This window comes from Nansenia antarctica, assembly GCF_963989245.1.
Source record: "Nansenia antarctica genome assembly, chromosome: 20".
NCBI classification, from domain to species: Eukaryota; Metazoa; Chordata; class Actinopteri; order Argentiniformes; family Microstomatidae; genus Nansenia; species Nansenia antarctica.
The window spans coordinates 2948625-2961652 of NC_137693.1; the positions used below are offsets into that span (position 1 = coordinate 2948625).

The window sequence follows — 13028 nt, forward strand, 5'->3', positions numbered from 1 at the left end:
GAAAACGCTGCAACCCCCGACAACACATACGTCTGTGTGTGTTGGCTACTTCATTGTTTGTGAGTAAGAACACTGAGGTTCAAGTGCAGTGGTCTGTTTCTTCCGCTTCATGGCTTTCAGCTCGACCTCAAAGTCACTGCCAGAGTCAGATATGTCCTCCATCTCCTCAAGACTGCACAGAATGGGAAGGAGTTTAGGAACAGATAGGTAAAAAAAAAACACGTTATTATTTATATTTTATCCACTGTAGTGGTATCCACAGCAGCGAACTTCAATTTAACTGAACATAACAGACATTAGAAACGTTAGATAAGCACTGTGGAAATTAAAGTAAATAAGACTTAGTTAGCTATATGTTTAGACGCTTTGGTTAACTATCAAACCTCTAAGGTATATTCTCTACCTGAGCTTTTCATATGTTCACTTAAAACACTGTTATACCAGTTCAATTTTCAAGACACTGGAAGCAGGCAAGCAGCATACAGACAAATGAATGGCCAGTATTGCCTCTGTTACTAGATGATGAAGTGTTTAAAGTTCAGAACACTGTATTAATCAAATAGACTACTAAACCCCAGCCAAAGCAATCATTGAAAACATGGGGCCATATCATTATCAATGGGTCATACATTATAGTTCCAGGGAATCAAAATACTGTTGCCCTCTGGATGGACTCAATATCTCTTCTAAAAAAAATAAGAAAAAAAGACAGACAACAAATAACAAGCTGACGATTGATACTACATACATAGTGGGTCTAACAATACCCATGAACAAATAAAACCAAGTCAAATGCAAACAAGACCAGTAACACAGAGAAGTAAAACAATTTATTGCAGTATTTGCTCCGCCAGAAGTGCTGGGGCTCCCTTTTCTCGCTCTCGGGTGACCTAATACATCAAAATCTACATTTACAAAAAAACTCCCCCTGCATGTAGGCCACAGATACTGCATGCTTCGCTTTCAACAGAATAAATTATATCCAAGAGACTCCATTGTACAGCATGGGTAAACAATTAAAAGTGAATAAAACATAAAAGAAAAGGAAACGTTTAAAAGGAGCTTCCCTGGAAACTGAGCTAAGCTAAAGAAATCCATTCGGTGCTAGGTTAAACTCCAAGAACACTTTATTAAGAACATCAACAGACTCATTTCCAACATTCACTTTGTATTATTTTTTTAAACAGAATTTTGTCAGAGACAAAGTTTGCGTCCGTCCCGTTTGCGTCCGTCCCGTTTCTTGGCCTCTGCCCAAATGCCAGAGTAGGAGCCGGCCATCCAGTGCACACTGTAGCCCGTGCTGGTCTTCTGAATGACACGGGCGATCTGTGGCCGGTCTTTATACTTGGGGCAGGAGAGGGCGATGACGTCCATGGCCCCCACATTTTCATTCATGTGACCTGACGCCTCGTCGCCACCCCTCCTTCGCCGTGATGACTGAAAACAGGAACAGTGGAGTGTTACAACTTACACAACAGTTCATAACTACAACCCATTACTAACAACCTGCACCCATAAGTAGAGAGATCACACAAGGTTCAGTATCTATCACAAGTGAAGGTCTTGAGAGACATCATTGACATGACCCAACCTGCACCCATAAGTAGAGAGATCACACAAGGTTCAGTATCTATCACAAGTGAAGGTCTTGAGAGACATCATTGACATGACCTTTTGCTTAAGGACAATTACACTGTGAAGTCCCTGTCTAACAGCTATAACCCAGGTGCTTCAGATGGCTCACCCCGAGGGTTTTCTCGTCGTCCTCTGTGTCTACTACAGGCGTGGTGGTTCTTGGGGTTGGGCCCTCCGAGCAATGAAGATGAAGAGATGGGGGTTGGGCCCTCCGAGCAATGAAGAGATGGCTTTATTTCTGGCGTTGGTTGACGCCTCAGCCAAGTGCTCCATCAGTAACTTGAACTGAGAGAGACAAGAGTGTCAACCTGTGTGTCCAGACATTCCCTTTCTAGTTTACACTGCTTTTTTATTAACTTCTGAAAGAGACTCCATTACTGCCTTAGAAAATCAGAATAAACAACTTTTTTTCACTTATAAGAAAGAGAAGAGGCCGTGGGGAGACAGAATGCTTACATCTAGGTACTGCTTGACGATTCTCTTCTTGATGTCATAGGTGAGGTCTACGTTGGCCAGGTCACTGTTCAGAAAATCTAGGCGCGGGGTGAAGTGCGCGGTACCCTTTCTGTTCACCGCCTTGTCGTACACCTTGGCTGATTCAGTCGGTGAGTACTTCTGGATTTTACTACAATCATAGAGGATGCTTTAGTGAACAGTATTACACATAAGTTAACACAGACTACTGCAACAGGATAATAAAATAAGTAGCTTTGAGAAGATCTGTATGCGAAACAAAATATAATCTCACATCCAGTTTTTTGTTTGTTGTGCTCCCACTAGCTGGGGCCTACCTGTCCGAGAAGCCGTAGAAGTTCTTCAGGTGCTGCTTCAGCACCAGCAGCAGCAGGATACCCTGCGAGGTGTTGGCAAAGTCCAGCAGAGACACAGAGTTATCAGGCAACCGCTGCATCACCTTATCCACATCCTCCAGGTCCAGGTCAGAGTCCGAGTCCGACTCCACTGGTGCTGAGAGAGACTGCAGAGAGAGCAGAAGGGAGTCAGTCACAACAAAGCCTCTTTGAGGAGAGACTGCAGAGAGCAGGAGGGAGTCAGTCACAACAAGGCAAAGCCTACTTTGTGGGGCGGCAGTAGCCTAGAGGTTAGAGAGGCCTGCTAGCAATCGGAAGGTCGCTGGTTCGATCCCAGCCTCAGGAGGGAGCTGCATGTGAGCTGGTGACTGGAGGGTTGCTGACATCATATCTAAGGTGCCTACCACTGCCGTTGTGCCCTTGAACAAGGCAATTAATCCCTAATTGCTCCAGGGGCGTTGACTACGGCTGACCCTGTGCCTAGAGCAAAAAATACATTTCGTTGTACTGTGCAGTGACAAAAAGGTTGAATCTAATCTAATGTAGGGATTCTAAAATCAGATAGGAACACGACCGGAGCCACGAACAGCTCAACTGTTTTCATAAGCATGTCGTGTGTGCTTCATCTTTAAACTACAATGGCAGGTTGCTGTGTGTTTCTCACCTCTTTGAAGGACTGTAGTAGATTGCTGCCAGACACGGACACTGTGATGTCGATGTGGTGCATGATGAAGAGGGGCTCGTCCTGGCTCACGAAGGGAAAACAGGCCAGGTTGTCCGCAACGTAGAGGAGCATGTTCACATCAGTCTTCTGCAAGGGAAAACGTCATGACTACTTCATTAAACTCTTTAGCTTGTCCACACTATACAAATGATATGTCTAAGTGAGCAACATGGTAAAACATATCTGGAATTTTTTTTTTTTAAGAAAAAGAAAAAAAGTGATTTCCTCTCTGTGGGGAAGAAGGAACTCACAGAACTGTCGTCGAACAGGTTGAGCAGTGAGATGAGGAAGGCTCGTCTGTGCTGCCGGTTCGTTCTGACCATAGCCCAGAGTGCTGAGTGGCGTGACGTGAGAGCAGAGTGCTCGTCCTGCCGGTAACCGCGGATCACCGTACCCTGAGCTGCCCAGATGGCCTGCTGCACCTGGTAGGACATCTTCATCCCCGCCACGGCCTTCATCTGTACAAAAACAAATCGTCATGTATTGATTACATGACACACACACACACACACACACACACACACACACAAAGCCTATAGGCCAACCTCTAAACACTCACATTGATGAAGCCTGTATACTTCTTATCAATCTCCACCAGCTGCTGGTCAGCCTTGTTCCTCATGAAGGGGTCTGGGTCTGTTCCCATGGCAATCAAGTACGGCACACACTGAGAAGGAAAAAAAGCACACAGGTTCCAAAACTGTCTTTGTAGAAATTGATTTTTTTTTTACATTGCCAGGCATCATATACTGTATGTCTTTCCTAAGCATCAGACAGGTGCTAGTCTTGTGTGAGTGTATCTAACGGCGAAAAGACACCGCAAGCGTCAATCTCAGCAGAGTGCGTGGCGGAACTGCTGCGGCTCTCACTGTTGCGGCTTCCACACTGGCTGCTTCTGTGGTTCTAACTGTGGAGCTGCTACTGCCAGCCCAATCTTTCTACTTTGAGTTTTGCCTGCAACACACTCTGCACGCGGACAAAATAGGCAAGAGTCCTTATCTCTAGATGGTGTGCCACGGTAGCCAGCGTGACACGCTTGGGAGCGCGCTGTATGGCTGCTCGAACCCGTTAACATGGGCGCCGAAATTAAACACACTTGCTGCTGAGGACGCCGCTTGCGGTGTGTTTTCGCCGTACGGTGAGAGCGTACCTGCACAGGATGGATGAAGCCCTGATTGAGCGTGAGGGCGATGACATTGAGGGCGCAGTGGCGTACGGTGGACTGTGTGTGGAAGAAGGCCTCCAGCACCTGCTTCAGGTACAGCTGCATGATGGAGCTGCTCATGCCTGACTTGATGTCGCCCATCTCCTTCAGGTCCTCCTGCTTAGACTGCTTCTTCCCTGAGGATGCAAACACAAGGACCAATTAGATGACACCCAGTGTTTCCCATTAATTACCTAGACTGTGGCCCGCACTAACACCATTAGAGGCATGATCCAAAGGCCCCAATATATATATTTTTAGTGACGTGACGAGTTGCTCCTCCGACTGTGAGGATGTGAATACATGGACACAGAGGTGAGAGGGGCTTGTGTGGGACGCACATTGTCGGTCGGTCTCCAGCATGCGAGTGTCCTCCTCCTGGAGGTACGTCTGCAGGTTCTTCAGCACCTGGATCTTCAGGGCTTCAGAGCACTTGCTGTCTGACAGGATGCTGTTGTACAAACACTTCACATCGTGCATAAACATCAGGTCTGGGTAGTGGATGAACAGGAAGCCTGGAGAAAGAGAAAGAAACGAGGAGGACAGAGAGGGGAGGTATATTAACACAAGTGCCATGATGGGCCAGAGTGAAAAGGAGTCGTTGATGGTGAATGACAGATGTGACTCCATCACAATGTGAATCGCATAGGAAGGTCTTCATAAGCAGAATAACATGATGGGAAGTGAGTTTTACCTAGACCAATGATGGCCGTGGTCTGAACCTCCGAGTCATCTTTATTCTTGGTGAAGTAAAGCAGAAGCTCCATCACTTTGTCTTTGATGACAACCTGTAGGATACAAGAGGGGAGAAAACATCAGCTATTGAAAATAAATTGAATGTAAACATTTTGGGGGTTTTTAATTTAAAAATATTTATTTTATTTTATTATTAATATTTTTTTGGACTCCTATCCCTACCTCGCAGAAGGGGCCTTTTAATTCCTCCAGGTCAAAGTCAAAGTGGCGACAGAGCGCCCCGACAGTGAATAGTAAGCGTATAACCTTTAGTTTATTAGAAATCAGATTAGTGTTGTTTGGGTCCTCCTCCTTTACCTTGGAGAGAGCACCTGCAGACACACAAGGGCAATGAGAGACCAAGAGATGCTGGATTTTAGTTTCCATTGGGTGTTAAATCAAGTGTTGCAGCTATGCTTGTGTTAATCCAAGTTATTCTCACCATAGTATTGATAGAAACACACCCAGACTAAGTTATGGTTTCGAGTGACACTGTTCACAGCTCCCAGACAGCTCACACAGGGCTGCACAACCTGAAAAACAGATCAAGTGAAATTATTATTATTATATAATACTTCTTAACCTTTTATTTGTTACTTCACTGTTATTTTCACAGCGTTCCTGGCAACAAGCAGTATATTTTATTTGAGACTGACCACCGTCACGTCGCCTTCTTTGATGAGCTTCATCAGGTCTTTCTCTATTTTGGTGAGGAAATCCTCACTGGGATGCTCCATCAGAGGCACCACTAGCTCCAGGATCTTCGCCACGTTACAGATCACCATGAATTCACTCTGGGTCTGTGAGAACACATTACAAACACAGACAATGTCAATACACAGGCATAGAAATGCATGCCGCGTCCACCAGACAGGCTGAAAGCTAAGCTGTTGGACATTATGTTGGAAAAGGTGTGCTTTCAATGACCAACCACTAGATGGCCCTAGAGCTCCATATAACAAAGTTGATACTTTTTGGCACTTCTTTGCACATCACATCACTCTATTATTCACTATAGTATTTTATGATACACATAACCATACATTCAGTGAAATTAACCATTTCAACATTTTACAAATTGAAATTAACATGTTCATCATTGTTCTTACTTTGTATTTGGTGGTCAGGTAGTGCTGCATGGTCATGGCATGCTTGACCATCAGCTGGGCTCTGATCTTGCTGAACAGGAAGAGTGTGGTGATGCATGACACCAGACGATCGGAGTTCACCCCCTTATTCTCACAGTCTGAAACAGAAACACAACTCTCTACCTTAATCTCAGTCCACAACGGAAAGAGTGCACCCTGTTACGATACAAATCAACAGTAAACTGAGCTGCCAATATAAATGGTGATCTGCAAAACAAAAGCATATGTTTAATATCAAAGGCAGCCGTGAGTGAGAGTCATACCAGCAAGAGACTCCTCGTATTTGAGGATGTGTTCCACTAGACTGTCCACCAGCTGAACGCAGGCCTTCCTGGCTGGTTTGTCTGTCTTGAGCAGCTACATAGAGAGGATAGAATGAAGGTGAGTGGAGGGAGGCCCACTACATGAAAAGCTTAACATTTAAAACGTAAGGCTCACTTTTCCCGTGGACGCCACAGGCTTTATACGTTCAAAGACACATGAACTACTCACATTTTGAAGCAGCTGCTCAAACCAGTCATGGCCTGTGTCTTTGCATGCAGACACCTGAAAAAAAAATCACAGATCAAGAGATGGAGAAAAAAAAAAAGACTTCAAATAGCCAGACAGATGTACATGAATAGTCATTTGGACAGTTAATTCTTTCACTTGTTAACCCCTGGTACTCACCACGTCAGTGATGTTGAGGATCTTCCGGGTCATGGCCCCTTTATCGTTGTTGGGTGTCGGGGTGAACCAGAGTTTCTGGAAAGTCTCGTTCACCAGTTTCTGCAAGAGGGGAGCGCATGAATGAATACATTTGGGCATGAATACAGGTAACATGTTTCAGTCCTAATAGGTATCCGTTGATTCACACACAACTATTATACACATGTACACACACCTTGATCCCCTCCTCATCATTGACCGTGCGGATCATCTTCACACACATCTCAGTGACCTTGTTGAAGGTGGGCTGCTCCAGGCAGATGTCTCTCAGGATCTTGATCACCCTCTTCCTCACACTGATACCCGGGTCCTGTGGGGAGAGAGAGGACACATGGCCACTTCTCGTTATGAATCACTGCATTTTTATGTTTTTATTATTGTGCAGCCAAAATAAATGTTTCACCATGTATGAAATATGATGATGTGTCAGGTCATAAACAAAGCCAGTCAATCACCTGACTTGAGATCAAATAACAATCTGAGTCACTTCTGCAGGGCAGATCAAAACTCTTGTTTACATTTGAAAAGCCTACAGTACTCCTGTAGATCCCTAGGTGGCAGTGTGGCTACACATGAGGATTTTACCTTATGTGAACTTTTACACTTGGAATGAACTCTCAGCTCGGGGTGGCCAATGTCGTGGGCACAGTTCCATTTCTCACAGCTCCCTGTTAGTTGATGGATGTTCATTTTCATAAAGTCCATAGAAAGGCCTATGAAAACTATTACACCCCCCCCCCCCCCCCCCCCCGCCAATAAGTTAAGTACTCTGAACTGTCCTTAGCTTCTGTGACTGGTTGAGTATAATATGTGTTAGATATAATTAATAATTTTAAATAATTTTGCCATTTAGCAGACGCTTTTATCCAAAGCGACTTACAATTACGAATTACAGGGACATTCCCCCTGGAGTAACTGAGGGCTAAGTGCCTTACCCAAGGGCACACTAGTAGTGGTGTGGCTTCAGGCGGGATTTGAACTCACAACCTTCCGATCCCAAGTCCAACTCACTATCCACTAGACCACCACTACCCCCTTGGTGTGTAGCTTGTAGCTAGATATGTGTCAGCTTGTTCAGGCGTGTGTTGTTATGTGTGATGATGTTACCAGTATCCTCTCTATGAGCGTGTCATAGTACTGCTCCGTGAGCTGGGGTCTGCTCGGCACAGAGCGGCCTAGCAGCTCCACCGCAGCCTCCCGCACGCTGGTGGAGTTGTCCATCAGACGACCGTGAACCCCGCGCTGCATGTCCGACTGAGGAGAGAGGGGAGACGAGGTGTGAGGAGACACATCCACACGCAAACACAGTCTATTTACAACTCGGAGGGTAGGCGTGCTGAGTGTGAAGAAAAGAAACACGAGTTAACACCTCAAAATGATAACATTAGCATATAGACTGTGAACACGCACGCACGCACACACACACACATCTCAAATTCGATCGAAGGAAGACTAGTACAATTCTATGCATGGATGCATACAAGCATGTCTGTGGATCAGTCCCGCGGTTCGAGGAGCTTGCCGTTAAGTGTTGGGAAGAGCAGACAAGACTCACCCTGGACAGAATACTAGGGTCTACAGCCACCACCTCAGACAGACACTTCATGGCTTTAGTTCTGACAGCGATGGCACTCTCCTCCAACATTCTCAGGATCTGTGGGAGGAGAGAGGGAACAGAGCCCCGGTTTTATATTCCTTCACCGCCCACTTGGGAACAAAGTCATCCCTCACTCCTCATCGTGATATTGGTCTTACCTGTGGTAAATAAACTCTAAATAAGCTCTGCGAAAACGGCCTCATAGAGGCCAAATATCTGACAATGAGGCAGGAGTCTTTGTAGTCCACAGTGTCAGAGTTCTTCCTGGGGGGGCAGAGAAACCGAGGATGTGTCAACTCATCTTCATAAAAAGAACTTGTCGTTGCCAACAAGTGGAGGACACACTTTACATCACGTATGACAGCAGAGTGCTGCAAACATAATGGGCCGGTGAGGATTAATGCCTACCTCAGTGTGTTGAACTGTGAGGGCACGGTCTTGATAATGTTGCGGAGGTACTTTTTACGCGATTCCGCTCTCTGCATAGCTTTCTCCGTCTCGGTCGTCGTGTCCATGAACCACTGTGCAATGTAGAACTTCCTGGAAAACTGTGAGGCAACAACCGAAATAAATGGTTACAATTCACCAATTGAATAATCTACTAAGCTTAGAAAACGTGCAGGGACCTAGTCTCTTACAATGGACCCAATGCTATGGGACATGCTAGAAGCTTTCTTCAGATGAGCATAGGCATATGTAGTGAAAACACTCACGACGAGAGATGGGTCTGTCTCTGCGTTGTCATCCAGGTAGTCCAACAGGATTTTCTGCAGCTGCTGGGCCTCATCATTGCCTGTGGTCTAGGTTGAGAACGGTAAAGCAAAATCATTGTGTGAGCAGTGCAGTAATATGCTATAGAAAGTGCACACATTTAGAATGAGACATAACTTTGAGGATGTGGCTAAGCGTAGATGGTTCAGATGGTCTACCTCTTTGAGGATGCGGTCGATGGAGCGCTGGTCCATCTCGCTGTGGACAGCATCTTTGCGTAGATGGGCAGCGACAGTGCCAAGGTAGTTCAGCGATGCCACCCTCAGGGCCATCTCTGTCTGCTTGTTACTGAACGGGTGCACCTGGGGCAGATGATGGAGAGAAGACAGTCAGTGGCTGTATAATGACCCCCCCCCCCACCCCCCACTCGCAATAACAACAGGAACTCAACTCAACAAATTCTGCAATGCTTTTATCAATAGCTCTACTGCTGCTCGGTGATTGAACTGATGAATAGATGGAGACTCACAAGTAGATGGCCGAGTAGACTGAGTAGCAGTTCAGCTGCTGGCCACTCGGGCTTGTTCACTGTAGACAGCAGATCCTGGACAAAGTTCTCAAATAGTGGCCGGTAATCCTCCTCCCCCTGCTTACTGCCACACCTGAGAGAGGGGCAGAGGAACACAGCGGTTTGGTAAAAGACCTCGAGCACAAAGGGATCTTGCACCATGATATTCCTGAACATTGCGAACATTCTAGGACACATTGGAGCCCTGAAAATCATGTATGATAACAACTGACTCAATCAGAGATTTTTTTAGACGATCTTACTTCTTGGAGAAGACAGAGAGGAAGTCGTGAGCCGCTGTCATTGCCGTTTCGTAAGAGTTTGTGATCAGGAGGTCTTGATCCACCTAGGAAAAGAGTGATCGCTAAGTTGTCAACGTCTTGGAAATCATCACCTCTGGCCAAGATTTCTATAAAAACACTCCTAGCTTTCCTCACCTTCTTGTCATACTCATCATGGTCCCTGTCAGAGGGGAGGTGCACCACACACTGGATGAGCTGAAGCACCAGAGCAGTGACCATCTGGATGAACATGGGTTTTCCATCCTTATCACTGCTATTCAGCCTGGAAGAACACAACAAGCACCACTTCAACATACTGAAGAAGATGAGTCGATGCACTCAAAGTAGGAACAACTTCATTAATCAACACAGTAGAGTTTTTCAGAAATACGTTATGGATGGACACAGGGGGCCTGTCTGTGTGGTGTTACCACGTGCATGGCGCTTCCTGGAAGTGTAGTTACCTGAAGTTCCTGAGGCTGCATTTGCTGGTGGGGAGTCTGGGCAGAGAGGTGAAGATCTCCTCCAGGATGAGCGGCCTGTACTCCTCATAGCGAGAGAACACCTGAGGAAAAAAGGCACCACACCAGACACAAACAGAAGAAAAAAAGCGAGGATTTACTGGAGAGAAAATAGATGACGGCCAGAAGGATAATATTAGACAACACATCTTGGATCTCATGGGATCCCTCTTTCGATTTGGATTCTTACCGCAGTCACTAGTTTGATGCCACACAGCTGTAGCTCTCTGACACCCTCCACAAAGAATGGAGTGATGCCCATGGAGGATACCTGCATGAATGAAGGAATGAATGAATGAATGGTCTTTAGATGGCGTCAGATGGCGAGAGAGGGAGAGAGAGAGTGAGGGAGAGAGAGAGAGATAAGTCAGTTAGTTAGTGAACAGGGAACAGGCCAGAGGTCAGATGTCATGAGGAGTTGTAACCCCAGGAATAGCTGTAGGGACATTCTCTTACCTGCCGGATGGTGGTGTCAGTCAGCAGCTGGATCTCCAATAGCTCCGAGATGTTGGTCACAATGTCACACACCTTGTTGTACAGCATGACTATAACCCTCTGCTTGGGTGTAGAGCGTTTAGCTCTCTTGGCCTTCGGGCTCAGCAAGCCACCTGGGTGAGAAAGGGAGATGAATAGAGAGGAGAGAGGAGAAGAGGAGAAACTATGAAATAAACAGATGCCTAGAGCTAGAGATCTGTAACCCTGTCCTCCGTCCACTACGCCAGGAGTTTACAGAATATTGGTCGCGAGTTCTGAGTGGACTACACTGTGCTCTTACCACAACATTATCAATATTTTGTTGAGCACTCACTAATTGAGCATCATGAGTGTGACTATAGTCCAACAACATCCCTCTGTGGCCAGCTCTTGCCACATATGAAAGGGATTTGTTCCAACTGCTTTAAGATAAGACGGTGGGGTGCTGACCTCCATGTGGGTCCACTCTGTAGTGAGGGTAGAGGCTGTTCTGCAGGTAAAAGTTGGTGTACTGCAGCACTCTCTCGATCACGTCCTCGTACACGGCCTTGGGCATGCGTGCCGACGTCATGATGTTGAGTGCTGTCAGACAGGCGTCAGCAGACGCCTCTGCATCGTTGTCCTAGAGAGAGGAGAAGACGTTCAAGACAAGTGGGAACCCCACTCACTGCAGAACATCATTCTGCCTGGGCATGTTTACTAGGGCTGGGTATCGCCACTGATTTCCCAAAACGATTCGATTCCGATTCACAGCTCACAATTCGATTAGATTCACGATTCGATTCGATTCGATTCCGATTCGATCTAGTTACAATATACATGTTTTGCTTGAATATGAAAGAGATTCTCAGAACTAATGCTATAAATGGTTCAAGGAACCCTATAACATGTAACATTGTTAAACATATCAATGTTTACATTAAGAATTGACTCCAAAGCAGTTACATGAATGTACTTTTTATTGGAACATAAATGAACATCATTGACCAACATTTTGCTAATCCAAAATGCACCCAGACATCTGACTTTAAGCCTGGTGGTGACTTGAGTGTCCCTGCCATCGCCATGTTTTTAGATTTTAGTGTTGAGACCTCTCGTTGCGTGAGATATGATAAATTCTTGTAGCGCGAGATCTCGTTGCGGGTTGAAGCTGCAAGCAAAAAAAAAATCGATCTCGGGATTTATGAATCGATAAATCGCTCATTCAATGAAGATCGATTCAGAATCGGGAAATCGATTTTTTGAACCCAGCCCTAATGTTTACCTACAACTGTCAATGATTGAACAGACTCCCAATAAACATCCTGTCTCAACTTGGCCACCAGGAGAACTCACATGGTTCATCAGCGTGGAGAGCCTTGAACCATCCTGAATGTTCTTCTCCAGGATGTTCAATGCCTTCACCAACTTATCCGATGGAAGCTGTGGAAGAGGGATGACCATTAGTGTTTATGATACCTAACCCATTTTAAACTTTTTACATTTAGCAGACGTTTATCCAAATCTACTTACAACAAATACATTTGTCTAAGTAATGAATACATTTGGGCATGAATACAGGTAACATGTTTCAGTCCTAATAGGTATGCTCCAGATTGTGTCTCACTGCCAGTTTACATTAGAGATGCAACCTCAGCACATTATGTTCAAGTCAAGACTAAAAACCCATCTTTTAAATATTGCCTTTAAGTGTGGGGGCCCGGGACCGCCTGGTGCACGGGGTTAAGCCCTGGAGGTCAGACCTCCATAAGAGGGGTGAATGGTAGACAGCAATGCCCAGTGGGGGCTCTCCTAATCGGACTGGTAGTGCAGGACATAAGCCCTGGAGGTCAGCCCTCCAGAAGAGGGGTGCATGTTAGACAGCTCTGCCCAGTGGGGGCTCTCCTAATCGGACTGGTAGTGCAGGACATAGT

At 45.8% G+C, this 13028-nt stretch overlaps 1 pseudogene across 1 annotated transcript; it reads right to left on the reverse strand.

Moving 5' to 3' along the window:
• Positions 1-1194: 1194 nt before the first annotated feature.
• On the reverse strand, positions 1195-12558 carry LOC308174863 (nipped-B-like protein B; annotated as a pseudogene). The gene is made up of 32 exons: positions 12451-12558; positions 11566-11737; positions 11098-11249; positions 10832-10912; positions 10585-10685; positions 10277-10403; positions 10103-10185; positions 9801-9933; positions 9490-9633; positions 9274-9360; positions 8969-9108; positions 8719-8824; positions 8519-8617; positions 8071-8217; positions 7139-7273; positions 6925-7023; positions 6748-6801; positions 6519-6612; positions 6217-6353; positions 5767-5907; positions 5550-5640; positions 5291-5439; positions 5067-5160; positions 4714-4887; positions 4319-4509; positions 3728-3835; positions 3420-3626; positions 3109-3255; positions 2427-2664; positions 2092-2260; positions 1807-1920; positions 1195-1437 (listed from the first exon to the last, which is right to left on the reverse strand). The product of its transcript is annotated as a nipped-B-like protein B (transcript).
• Between the last annotated feature and the right edge of the window lie 470 nt (positions 12559-13028).